Source organism: Caretta caretta, chromosome 2 (assembly GCF_965140235.1).
Source record: "Caretta caretta isolate rCarCar2 chromosome 2, rCarCar1.hap1, whole genome shotgun sequence".
NCBI classification, from domain to species: Eukaryota; Metazoa; Chordata; order Testudines; family Cheloniidae; genus Caretta; species Caretta caretta.
In genome coordinates this window covers 80,306,238-80,320,681 of record NC_134207.1, presented here as the reverse complement: position 1 = coordinate 80,320,681, position 14,444 = coordinate 80,306,238, and the positions used below count along the sequence as shown (strand labels likewise).

At 40.4% G+C, this 14,444-nt stretch overlaps 1 protein-coding gene across 2 annotated transcripts in view; it reads left to right on the top strand.

Moving 5' to 3' along the window:
- TAF4B (TATA-box binding protein associated factor 4b) overlaps window positions 1-14,444 on the top strand; it is a 180,503-nt gene that overhangs the window by 107,221 nt on the left and 58,838 nt on the right. The window lies entirely within an intron of this gene.

Here is a 14,444-nt window from a genome sequence, read left to right as displayed (position 1 = left end):
TTACCCTTTGTCATCCCCAGCTTTTATGTCTGAATTAAATTGTAAACTCCTCTAGGCAACGACATACCCCTTCCTTTGTTCTCTAAAGCACCATGGACATCTGTGCCACAGTATACAGTAAACTGCGTGCTATAATGGCTATTGATGATGGATACATGCCACTACTTTTCACGGGGTTATGGCTATGGAAAAATCAATGGAGATTGTCAAGCTGACTGTTAAGGCTAACATTTCCAGGTCTAGCATCTACATAGATGTCAATATAAAGAAGAATTATCTTTTGTTCTTGTTTGAGACGCTTGTTATATTCTCTTTACCAGGATCAAACATCAGCATTCAAAATGAATTTGGGTTTAAGTCTTTGTAAAAGAATCTGGTTATCATGATAATACATGCCAGTTGCAAGTTGCATTCCAAGGATCATCAGAAATTCTTTTCAGTTGTACGCTTATATATTTTCATTAATTTCTGTAGAGTCTAGTCACTCAGTACACTTTGCATGGACATTGTGCAGGGGAGGCCTTGAGACTTTAATTCTGTAGATTTTTTTTGCTACATTTCCAAAAAAGGGGGGACAAATGTTAAAGAATTGTAAGATGGGGACACTTTAAAAAATGTATTTGACAAGGATGTTTTTGAAATTCTCGCCAAAAGGAGAGAATGCTAACTTTTGTGAGGAAGAACACTTTGAGCCACAAATTCTCTCCCTAATTCTTCTGATTATGTATCATGGTTTTGTATTGCTGCATGATGAGCCATATAAACTGTTACCTATGATGACACACTCAAGTGTCACCATCATCTAAAATGGAGGCGCTCTCGTATGGGGGTGAAACAGTTGTAGTGAAAAGTATCCTTTTTCAAAACATAGTTCTTAAAAGTTCCCAAATCAAATGCAGGGAAGTACAAAACCACAGCTTCTAAATAAGTGCTTATAAAATTTGTTTCCATTGTACAAGATTCTAGCTCTTGCAAATCTATTGCAGTTTTACAAAAAGAAAAGGAGGACTAGTGGCACCTTAGAGACTAACCAATTTATTTGAGCATAAGCTTTCGTGAGCTACAGCTCACTTCATCGGATGCATCTGATGAAGTGAGCTGTAGCTCACGAAAGCTTATGCTCAAATTGGTTTGTCTCTAAGGTGCCACTAGTACTCCTTTTCTTTTTGCGAATACAGACTAACACGGCTGCTACTCTGAAACCTATTGCAGTTTTAGAAATTAATAGCACCGTACCTATATGCAGTATAATATAAAAATTTGGAATATGTGTGCATTACATTTGAAACTAAATATGCATTCATAGCAATCTCTTAATCTTCAACTTCTGAAGAGAATTTCAGACTATTGTACTATGTGCAGGAAAGATTGATCAGAAATTTACATTAATGTAGTTTTGGGGAACGTAAGAAATAAAATTGATATGTCTAACCATTCTTACTTTCTGACCCACATTACTACATTAGCAATTTAGAAATAAAGCCACATATGCTAGCCCAGGAGTGCTGTAGGTGTTACCTTTTCATACACTTGCTTTTATGTTAGTGACATTTGTATTGACTGACTTGCTGTTCTCATTGTAGTATCAAGTTTTTGTTAATAGTTCTTGGCTTTTGCAATGGATTGAAGAAACACCAGGATTCTAGGTATGGCTTGGAGAATAGTTGTTCTGTCTGCAGTAGTAGTGGACCGTTTTAGTAGTAAATAACAGGTGCCTTGGCTTACAGTAAAACTGGAAATGTAGACTCCCACCAGTATTGTCTGTAGATAGGTTCTTGACAGTCACGCAGATCCACTAACTTAGCTGCGTAGATACTCTGCTCTAGGAAAGCTGAGTATTTCTTAAGTCTGCATGTGCAGAAGTGGAACATCGGCGTTAACATGGAAGCGGTATGTCTACTGTCTATTTTATGTGTGCTTGCACTACATGCTAAATGTATCTCATTCTGTGAGCCCCTATATAGTATATTGCATCATCAGTGCTTGTGGTTGCATTACTGAAGCCAAAAACTAAATTGACTGCTCCCTGTCTTTCACCCCTTGGATATTCTTGTCTCTACCCTACACTGGATGGCTATTCAATTTTAAAAGATGCAGCACAACTGAGGTAAAATGATTTTCTGGCTATTCAGTGTTTCCTGATCTGTTGTCTGTCTTAGATTGAGAATTCTTTGGCAGAGATTCTGGATAACGTTTTGAAAAACACTTAAGACCTATTCTCAAAAATAATTTTAGATACTTTAGGGTCTGTCTCATTGAAAGTCAATGGAATTTAGGTCAAGACACTTTTTGAAAATGGGACTTAAGTGCTTTGCAAAACGTTACCCAAAATCTCTGCCAAAAAATTCTCACTCCAAGGCAGTGTTCTGTTTTCAAGTGTCTTGGGACCTAAATTCCACTGATTTTAAATGAGACTTAAGAGCCTAGGTGTCTAAATCACTTTGTTAAATGGCACTTTGATCTTTTTCAGATATTTTCATTTATCTCCTCCATGATTTGTATAGCACAGAGCACCCTGATGGTGCTTTGTAAATAACAAATGCTGTAGCTTGTGTGGTGAGATCATAGTGCACAGCCTTGCAAATACCTTGACTTCTGCAGGACCCCAACTCCAGCCCATAGAAGTTTGTCAACTTGGCTAGTAAGCAAGATGAGACACAGGAAGGGATTTAGGATCCAAGGTAACAACAGCACTTGTAATAAATCACATGGCTTCCATTATCCAGCTCATGCTAAATTATGGGCATGAGTCTCCTTCATTTCTAAAGAGTGAAGAATCCATACCAAAAATCCAGTATTCCCAAACTGCTGGACTTTCTCCAGCGTGGTCTAGACCCTAAATATCATCTCTGCAGATACCTCTAAGTCCTTGGAAGATCTTCCCCTCATATTCAAATCCCTATGAGCGGCTGCTTTTTCAACACCAGCACCCAGACCCACAACATTAGAGGGTGAGGAGACAAAACCTGAAACATACAGATGGATGGATTAAGATCTTTGTTTATCTAATTCAAAATCCCTGTACCCGAAAGAATCAGGGTTCACAAAGCCTGTTCTGTGGCACCTTCTTGAGTAGAAATGGCATTGGTCACCACAGATGTATGCAGGGCTTCAACTCAGTCATCCGTTTAGATGTTTATAAAACACTGTAAGCTAGATCTTGTTCCCCCAGAGATGAATCCTTTGGACAAAGTACGGAACAGAATGGTCCCTAAATAAGCCAGCAGTTCCTTCCAAGTACAGGTAGGTGGGGGGAGTGTATTTCATTTTTCTCCATACTGCATACTGTCCCATTTGTCACAAATTGAGGGCAAAGTCAGGATCTAGGAAGGTAAATGGTTACCAGATATTTTTCTTTTCTAGAACTGGAATCCCTTCTAGTCTGATCAGGCTGATTGAGTTCTCCTGTCTATCTTACGAGCACCATTTTTGACAGGATTTCTAGCAGCATTTTAATTTGATACAACTATCAGCAGTACTAAATATTCAAATGTATCTACAGCTTTGGAAGTGCTCACATAGGGGCACTGGAAGGAGCAGGGATAAGCACCTGAGCAACAAGTCTTTCCTGCCCCACATCACTGCCAAAAGAGACCCCTACCCCTTAGGGAGGTGATCGTGGAAATGGCCTAGCATAGAAGGGAAATAATTAAGTAGGACTTCCTATTTTTCAGAGTTTAATGTGTATCATAGGTTTTTTAATGTTTGGGTGTTAGCTGTAGTAGGTGTAAGAACCTTTTCAATCTTAATTTTCCCTTAGGGCTTGTCTACACTGGCAAGTTTTGTCGCCAAAACTGCCTTTTGGTGACGAAACAGCAAGAGCGTACACAATGCAATGGGACTTTTGTCATGAAAAACGCCCAGTTTTGGCGACAAAAAACTTCCACCCCTATGAGAGACTTTTGTCATTTTTCCTCCCTTTATTGTCGACAGAGCCAGTGTAGACACTGCTGATTATTTTGTCGACAGAACTGGCTTCTGCCAGTATCCCACAATGCCTGTCCTGATTGCTCTGCTCAGTGATCTCTGCTGCCCTGCAGGCATGCGCCCCTCCCCTTTCAAAGCTCCAGGAAGTATCTGTCTGCTGCTCCCTTTGGAGAACAAACAGAGCAAATAATTGGAAGGCTCCTGCTCTGCTGCTGTTCCTAGTGCAGGGCAGCAGGCAGATGGCTGCTGCAGGGGGAGGAGGACAGACGGCTGTGCTGCTTTGCTGTTCCCCAGCAAGGAGAGCTCACAGAGCTGCTCATGATGCGGCTCTCTGCAGCTGCGGGGGCTGTGGGAGAACTCTGAGAGAATCCAAGATGCACAGGGATCAGCTCTTCCTTCCCACAATGCGGCACTGTGGGCTACATACCCACGATGCATTGCTCATCTTGTCGATGATGGTGTCCCCAATGTGGACATGATCTGTGGACAGAGGGAGCAAGTGTGTTCACCCTTTGGCAATTTTTGTTTTGTCGACTTTTGGGTGTCGACATAAGTTTTGTCAACAAAACTTGGTAGTTTAGACAAGCTCTTAGTGAAGTATTCTTATGTGGGTATACATAGTTCATCAACTCAAATATTGGATTAAGATGCAACTATATTTAAATCTGAACTAAATTCAGATCACTGGTTTAATAGGAGATGAGAACTGGGTTGCTGCTGCTTGTATATCATGTGATGTACCCAGTTTCCAAGCTATCAGTCTGCTGGCTGCTTGATGCCATTCATTAGTACACATTAATGCAGCTGAAACAGTTTCTTAAAAACTGCTGAGCATGTGACTTTGAAAGCAGTCACTTTAAGTTGGGTGTGAACTTCTAACACGTGCAAGTAGATGTTCTGGAGAACTGAGCCAGTATGCAGATACTGTTATTACAGAAGTGCATGTTAAGGGTGTTTCTCCGCTTCCTTGTATTATGGATTATATCTGATGTTCCCCAAAACTCATGCTTCAGGTTTTCAGTTGGCCACCTGCAGAGGTCAGGAAGGGATTCCCCCTCATGACGTATTCTAGGAAAGTTTCATCTCCTTCCTCTAAAGCATCAGAAATGGGCCATGCATGGAGATGGGACATCGGGAGGGGTGGGCCAGTGTGCTGAAGTGGCACTGAGCATTCTCTCTTGTTCTTGGCTGGTTGGGGCTCTCCTGCTCAGAGTCTAACTGATTTCCGTATGTGAGCTTGGGAAGGAATTTTCTTCGAGGTCGAATTAGCAGAGATTGAGGGGTGGAGGGGAAGGTGTTGCCCTCCTCTGCAGTATGTGGGCAGAAGTCATTTGCCAGGTTTATCTGGAACTATCTCACTTAATCATTTCCCTGACATTGCAGGGGTGTTGAGCGCTCGTGCACCTCGGTCCCACCTATTCTCTACCTGTGGCACACAGTAATTAGTCTAATGCGGGATGTAATATTTGTGACTGATTTTAGTTTTTGCGTTTAGCATGCAGGTGCTAGGTGGTGTTGGTGGCCTGAGTTGTGCCGGGGGTCAGACTAGATGAGCTGGTCTTAAACGTCAGTAGCTGTAAACTCTAACTACTGATGTCCTTTAAACTTGAATGGTTTTTTTAACACACATGCATTTCGCATATACAGACCCTTAAAACCACCAGACAACTCAAGATTTCATGCCCTAGTCTTAACTCACCTGTCCAGCTGAGGTGCAGTATATTGCAGTCATAAAAAGGAGACCGTGAAACAAAGAATATTATACTTTGCTGCAAGACCCAAGCACACCGCTGTCAGTTAAGGCTGTAGTTTGTTTCAGCTCTGAATTTCCTAGCAGTTGTCAGTTTAGACCATACTCTTGACATAATATTTTACCATGCAAGTAGACAAAGATATTCGAGGCTGCCATTTATATATTTAAGGAATGCAGCTCATTGGCCCAGAGTGTGTTCTCTGTGTATAGAGATTAACTTAATTCTTTTCTTATGTGTGAAATATATCTGCAATTTAAATGACTAATTGCACTGTAGCTTTAGGCTGAACTTATTGGTAACACATAAATGTTGATGACATGTGACGGGTCAAGAGATTTATAATGTAGTTGACAATATATTGCTTAAAATGATCTGGCAAAGAGCCAGAAAACTTCATCTTAATAATTGTCTATTAACTAACATGACACATTTGTACAGTATTCATTACCTCCAGGTACAGATTAGTTATCTGATGTAGCCATAGAAAGGGACATGCGTACATGAATCTTGAGCATAACAGTGAATAAACTGACATTACATTTGCAGTAATTTTGTTTCAATATGTAAAACATGTTGTTACCTGTACTTGAAAGGACTTGTAAAAGTGTCACAATGAAATCTGAGGGGGAAAATGTAGCTCAATATTTTGTTCTGTTCTGTAGATCTTTGACAGTGTAGTGAAGCTCCTTTTTAAACAAAAGATAACATCATAAATATACATGGTTGTTTTTAGCTGCATGAGAAACAGCCTGGAAATAGAGATCTAAGCTTGACTTCAACTTGATCTACGCTCAAGGTCTATAACTGTCTCCTTTTTAAACAAGTTTATATTTTAAAAAAATCAGTTTTTAATACATTAAATACAGTTTGAGAGAGCATTCTAGCCAGTTTTGTGGACACAAGGACTATTAGCAAACCAAGATTTATCAGAGTAGGGCACAATGAAGCAGAATTGCTGTAATTGACTTTGGTGTCACTGAGAAGCATGGATTTGTTTCACTTTCTATGGGCTACACTGTGATCCTTTGTCATTTTGGTGAGGACTGGCAGGAATAGTCCCAATGACTTACAATGGGCTAGATTGTGCAAGCTTTATTTGATTATTTTTTTTAATGTAAAAGTGGCTGACTTTTGGTAGTGTTTCTCCTTTACATTTAGATAATGAACTATTTAACCAACAGTTCAACCAACCTGTCTTTTTATATGGCCTTCATCCCTGTAGTATCTGAGCACCTAACAATCATTAATGGATTGTATCCTCTCAACAGCCTGGGAGGTTAGAGAAGTGCTATCTGCATTTTACAGATAGGGATCTTAGACAGTGTCCATTATAAATGACTTGCCTGTGGTCACATATGAAGTCTGTGACTGAACTGGGAATTGCACCCAGATTGAAATCCCAGTCCAGTGCCCTATCCTAACTATCTATATAGGATGTATTATGAACAGCAGCTATATCAGATCTGTATTTGTGTAGCTCTTGTAACTTAACTGTCTTATGTCTCTGCTGCTCCTACACAGTAGAGTTACTGTGAACATATAGAAGAGTTCTTTAGAACTTAAGAACTTTAGAACTTAAGATTCTTTAGACTCTTTTGAAACCTGCACATACATAAATAGCTACGAATGGTTAAATTTTTAAATAATCTTGTTATCAACTAGTTATTTTTAAACCTGAGCTGGAATTCTGTGTGGAAAGGGTCACTGAGGTAAGTGAGCGTTTGATCAGGTCCTGAGCAGGTAGCTCTGAACACTAACACTATTAACAGTACTTTGGAGCCACATATTCCAGAAGTCTGTAGTCTTACCATTTAAATTGGTTACACTTACTTTCACTTAAGATCTTGGAGACTGAATCGCTTAAAATGGAGATAATTACAGTACAAACTTTGGTATTCTTACTTCATAATCGCCACCACTGTAGTGTCAAACTCTTCACTCATGCCTTTTGAGGTACAATTCAAGTACTGAACTGTTGGCTCATAACAAATGCCAGAGAAAGCTCTGGGTTCACTGGAGACTTTCAAACCGATAGTTCTTAAGAAAAATCTAACGAGTGGTAGATGTGACTGATTTATAGGTCAGTAAAAGTTTTTATTTGGAACCCTAAAATCTTATGGAACAGTTTGTTCTCTTCACTCTGTACCAAAATCATCCTGGCAGTAGTAATTATATGCTTTCTGACTTATCACATGGTGTCTTACGATAAGTTCACTGGTACATAAAGGATTCTTATTCTTACAGAAAGAAGGCAAGATGAAGGGTTGTCTACTTGATACCTTAAATATAAAACTTTCAGCCGGTGCCTGCAGCCAGATTTATGGAAGATAGGAGAGATTCCAGAGGACTGGAAAAGGGCAAATATAGTACCCATCTAGAAAAAGGGGAATAAGGACAACCCAGGGAATTACAGACCAGTCAGCTTAACTTCAATACCCGGAAGTATAATGGAGCAAATAATCGAGCAATCAATTTGCAAACACCTAGAAGATAAGCAACAGCCTGGGTTTGTCAAGAATAAATCATGTCAAACCAACCTTATATCCTTCTTTGAGAGGGTATCTAGCCTTGTGGATAGGGGGAGCGGTAGATGTGGTGTATCTTTGATTTATTAAGGCTTTTGATATTGTCTCACATGACCTTCTCATAAACTAGGGAAGTATAATCTAGATGGCTCTACTAGAAGGTGTGTGCATAACTGGTTGGAAAAACGTTCCCAGAGAGTAGTTATCAGTGGTTCACTGTCAAACTGAAAGTGCATAATCAAGTGGGTTCCTGCAGAGATTGGTCCTGGGTCCCGTTCTGTTCAATATCTTCACAAATAATTTTAGATAATTTGCAGATGATACAGAGCTGGAAGGATTGCAAGCGCTTTGGAAGATAGGATTAAAATTCAAAATGATCTGGAGAAATAGTCTGAAGTAAATGCAAATTATTCTGCTTAGAAAGGAATAATCAATGGAACACATACAAAATAGGAAATGACTGTCTAGGAAGGAGTACTGCAGAAAGGGATGTGGGGGTTATAGTGGATCACAAGCTAAATGAGTCACCAGTGTCTCAGTGTTGCCAAAAAAGCAAAAATCATTCTGGGATGTATCAGGAGGAGTGTGGTCAGCAAGACACAAGAAGTAATTCTTCCACTCTGTGGTGGTAAGGCCTCAATTGGAGTATTGTCTAGTTCTGAGCACCGTATTTCAGGAAAGATGTGGACAAATTGGAGAAAGTCAAGAGGAGCAACAAAAATGATTAAAAATTTAGAAAACATGACTTATGAGGAAAGATTGAAAAAAATGGGTTTGTTTAGTCTGGAGATCAGAAGACTGAGGGGGGCCATAAGTTTTCAAGTACATAAAAGGTTGTTACTGGGAGGAGGAGGGTGAAAAATTGTACTCAGCCTCTGAGGATAGGACAAGAAGCAATGGCTTAAAATTGCAGCAAAGGAGATTTAAGTTAATGTTAGGAAAAACTTCCCAACTGTCAGGGTAGTTAAGCACTAGAACAAATTGCCTAGGGAAGTTGTGAAATCTCCGTCACTGAAGGGTTTTAAGAACAGGTTAGACAAACACCTTCAGTAATGGGCTAGTTATTACTTAGTCCTGTCTTGAATGCAGAGGACTGGACTATATGACCTATTGTGGTCCCTTTCAGTCCTACAATTCTCTGTGACTATAGTCACAAAGACTAAGCTGGTCACTGACTGTGTGGTTTCCTTCTATCTGGATACAAGCAGTGCTGCTCCAGTTTTCATTTCAGATAAATTCCGTAAAGAGCCATAATTCTTAAAACAAACTATTACATATAGGATATGGTAGTAGATGTAGTGTGGTAATTCTCTAATTATAACTGCCTTGTGGAGACTAATGCACACTCTCTTGGATCTGCTAGCTTATGTCTATCTTCCTCTGGTTTCAATACCTCATGCTATAATTGTCCCCAACATATGGATATGGCCACATGTCTGTCCTTTGCGTACCCCAGTAGGTATTTTGATGGGGGGTGTCTCCCTCTCCTGCAATTTTCAGATTAACAATTGGAAAGTTCCTGTAAGGTGACATCAAAGCTGCCCTAAGGCAGTAGCTTGAGGATTTCCAGATTCTTGTGAAATCTTCAAAAGCTATGAAGCTGGACAGCCCTGGGCCCCTTTCCCCCTCTGCCACCCCAGTGTAGAGAACATCAGGGGGGCAGCTATGGGAAAAGCCAGAATGTGTCTCTGTGTTAGCAAGTTCTCCATAGTTGCAGTCTACCAGCTATTTCTTCAAGTGTTAATTCCACCACAGGAGTGGAGGTGAGAGAGAGGTTTGGGGCTTTGAGAAAATGGCTCTGGCCTGTCTGGCGATCAGGCCGTCTGTATAAGGAACTGGGTATCCTTTACCCTCAATAGATCTGCTGCTGCCCACAGCAGGGATCTTACTCTGTTAGGCTCGATCTTCAAGTTAGAGGAGGGAGTGAGTTTGTTTTGCGCTTTTTTAAGAAAAATTCATTTAATGGGGTTTCTTAACTATTCCACTAACTGATTTCAAAGCCGACTTCCTCATGTGTTCAAACTGCCTGGTGCTTCCTCATTCTGTCTCAAACCTCTCTTCACTTGAGATTACACCTTTGACTAGATAACTCTCCATTTGTGCTTCGCATTGGTAAAAATGCAAATACTTGGAGTGGGAGGGAAGGGCAGTTATTCAGCTGGCCTTGCTTGTGACTCTCATTCACTTTAAGCATCCCACCTTTTTACTATGTTGGGGAGAGAAATTATCAATAGATTTAGGTGAAATCGTAATTGTTCAAAAACTTGTCCATATGCAGTGGGTACATATCGCTTTATATTTTTTATGAAATCACATTTGCATTGATTAAAAGCTCTTTTGAAGGGAAAGGTGCTTGTATTTCCCACCGTCCAGGGGAATTCGGTCTCCTCTGTGGATACTGCTGAGCCATTTTTGATTTGCATTGATACAATTCTTCCAATAACATGTCATCTTAAACATTTTCTCAGAAAAGAGAGGCTGGGTTCGCTGGTTAGGGCACTGGCCTGGAAGTCAGAAATCTTGGGTTCTGTTCCGTATTCTGCCACTGACCTGCTTTGACTTTGGGCAGTCCTTTCACTTGTATATACCTCTGCTTCCTCTCCCACCTTGTTGTTGTCATAGACCCCACCCCGGAGAGGTTAGTCTTCCACGGTCCATGTTTGGGGCCTAGTAGAATGGCGCCCTGATCTTAGTTAGATCTGTTGCTGTAAGACAGAAGATAGGTGGGAATTCCCTATAGAAGGGATTTATATCCTCTTTTTAAATTGTTCTGTTTGGTTAAGTGTCTTAGCATGGCATACATACCATTTCTAGAGTGAGTGGAGGAAGTACGAGATGGAAGAGGACACGTCCTTCCTGTTTGAAAACTACCACTAATGCAGACTCCAAGACAGAGTTCAGGCTGGTGCCTGCAGGGCTGATATGTCTTACCTGTTTGCAGGTAAGCTCTGCAAAGCAGAGGCGAGAGCTGGTGTGCAGGCATCTAGGGTTGGGAGGGGAAAGACCAGGAAGGAGGGTGGGTCAGTAACTGCCAGCCAATGTCCAAATAGGGCTCGCACCAATCCTGACAAGAGGCATCTTAATCTTCTCCCTCACAGAGCAGCAGTAGAGGATTCTTCTGGCAGTTACTCTGCAGAGAGCACTTTCCGTAGAGTATCACCTACAGATATGGCTCTAAGTATCAAAAATCCATGTAGTCTTGACTCCAGGTCTTTGGCATTAGCAATGAATTGTGCCAGTTTTCTTTTGTTCTTGACAGATGCAGACACACTGCTGCAATTAGCTATTCTCGGTGCACAATTTGAGCACGAACTTGTAGGCGCAGAATACCAGTTTTTCTGAGGTACCAAAAACACAGATGTTTTGCTTTGAAAGCAATACCCTTAGAGGTAAAAAGTGTCAGTACAGACTCTTCCATTTTTTCCTCACTTGCTCCCCGGTTTAAATCAAAATATGAAAGCACAAAAAGTTGCTGCGGGTGGGGAAGGGCAAACCAAGAGGGAACTGGAGTGCTGCGTATCTGAGGTTTTGCTAGTATGTGCTCTGCAGCTAACTTGTACTTTAAAGGAGGTTTCTATCTGCTGTAGCCTCAAAGCAACACCGCATTCAATGGTAGGTGTCATTCCAAACAGATTCATTCCTTTTGCAGAACCAACAGTTACCTCTTCAGAGATGTGAGTGGCCTGACCCAAATTGCCTGTTAAAGCACAGTAACAGACTAAATATGACTTAAGCCCATATTTGTAAAGGTATTTAATCTCTTAAGACCCAAAATCTCATTGGCAATCAACAGAATTTAAACTAAGTGCCTAAATCCCATTTGAAAATGAGATTTAGGCTCCTAAATCAGTTAAGCGCTGCAGTGTTGAGTGCAGCAATGCCTAATTACCTTTTAAAAATCTGGGCTTTGATCTGTTTCTTTTCAAATAAACATGCAGTGGCCTGAACTTTCCCGGAAGTGAATTTGGAGAACCTAGTGGCTGTTCCTTTGGATATGTTCAGTAGCCATTTGAAAGGCCACAAGAATTTTGTACTCAAATAGCTTATTGATAAAGATTTGTATAATAGATGACAGCTGTCTTATGAAGTTGGAAGTGTGAATTTACTGTCTTAATAGACTACAGTCTATTATGAGCTTGTTTTTGTCTGATTACATTCTTTTGTAATGCAATTTCCCAGTTGCAGGGTGCACTAGATATGATTTCCAAGGACTCCAGACTTTAAGAATAAACTAAATTTATAACTCTTTTCAAAAAGATGAAAAACAAAACTCCTTGAACCCGGACAGGTTAGCTCTCCCGCTTCCTTTTAACAGCTTGCAATATTGACAGCTCTCAAACAGAGGTTGGCGATTTGAGATGTATGCCCCGTTTTTCCAAGGGAATGAATAAGATAGAGAGGATGTATGTGTTTATTTTTTAAAGGTAAGACTTCACATCTAGAGAGAATGTTTTCACCTCCATGAAGTTCTTTGAATTATAAAGGACATTGCTGTTGGGTTACTGAAAATCCCCGGGGGTTTGTTTCATTTATAACATTGCCTTGAGCCTTCTGCTGCATCCTGTTGGATTGACCTCCTTTTCAACTCTGTGCTGGCAGCTGCACTGCAGAGCTATCTTTTCCCTGGATCCTTCAGGGTTGTCATATGACAAACTTGAACTGTGACCCTTTTGTGTCTTACCAGGCCAGCAATGCCCTCTTTATGCTACGTGGCCAGCAGTCTTCCCCTCACACACGTTTGTTCCAAGCCATTTAACAACGTGAAAGTTTCAAATGATGGCATTTCATAGTTTTTAATAGTAATGACTGTAAAACAAATGAAACAATGCTTAATTCTGTGCATGTTGCTAGTAAGAAATACTGCTTAATTTTCTGCAAATCATTGTCTAATATCTAGTGAAAGTACCTTTTAATGTATTTTAGCTTATAAATTTAAATGTTCTTTAATGTAAAGTCTCTTCTTATGGCATAAATATCTAATTCATTGCTGTGGACTGTCCTTCACTGGCTTGTTTTTAATCAGTTATTTTTAAGCCAAGGTGATAAAGCCCCATTTTGGGGAAGTTTCACAGAGACTGTTAGGATAAGGATTGACAGTAGTTAAGATTGCATCCAAGTAACACCACCTCCAAGTGGAATTGATGCTGGTGGGCATCGCCTGGTTGAAGTTAAAGTCTGAGCACTTGTATTTGTACAAATTGCATTCATTACCAAGAAGCCTGCAGTAGTGATAAGAGACTGGCTGTATAGTATAGATTGGCTCCAAGATAAGTAGCCAGTCAATTGTGTAGCTCATAGTAATCTTCCTTTTTTTTCTATTAATTAATCTCTGTTCGTTTCAAAATGGGGGCTGGCTGCGTACATATGTTCTTGCTAACATCCTGAATGTACGACAGCTAATCATAATTTCCCCTCTTAATTTGATTTTCATATCCAGATAAACCTGCTGATTGGGAGATGGATAGACTGCATATTCAAGGAATGTCTTCCCAGCATTTAGATACTCTGGCTGTGTGGTTTTTAGTGTCTTGAATGATAGGATCTCCTGGATTATTTTTAAACACTTTTAGACAAATGACTGTACATGAATGGTTATACTGTTCCAGTTCCTCTTTGCTGTGTTTACCATGTGTTAATACTTGAGTCCATTCTCAGACACAGCTGTCTTTGTGAGAAGACCAAATCTGAAGCAGAAGAGTGGTTGTGGGTGGGAATGAGGGCTTCACTGTGTCTTTACCCAAAATAGTGTATTCCTATGGTATTCTCTGCCATACATACCCATTCTTTTGTGTACAGCAGCTTGGAAGTTTTCTGACAAAACAGAAAATGTTGGTTCAGTGAACCCAAAATGTTTTGCAAACATGGTTCAGGTTGTGGAATTTTGTTGAATCACAGGCAAGGTTCATTCTGACAGAACTCTGGCTGGCAGGGATGCTAGGAAGCCTGGGCTTCCATGGTCTTTGGCAGGCCAGTTATGCTGATAGATTGGGGGAGCCTGAAGCTTAAGGGGACCTGTTGTTCCCTGCCCTGGAAATCAGCTGCTATTCAGTGGTGATCAACCGTGAAACTGACAAACATCTTAATTTCACTCCAGCTGTCAAGGAACTGTGTGGATGGGTGGGTGGGGGTCTTGTTTTTGGAAACACCATGTTTCAGCTTGTCCAAAATAAAAGAAATTTGGAATGTTTGGTTTATAGCAGATGTTAAAGAAACTTAGTTTTGGTCCTGATTAGACCAA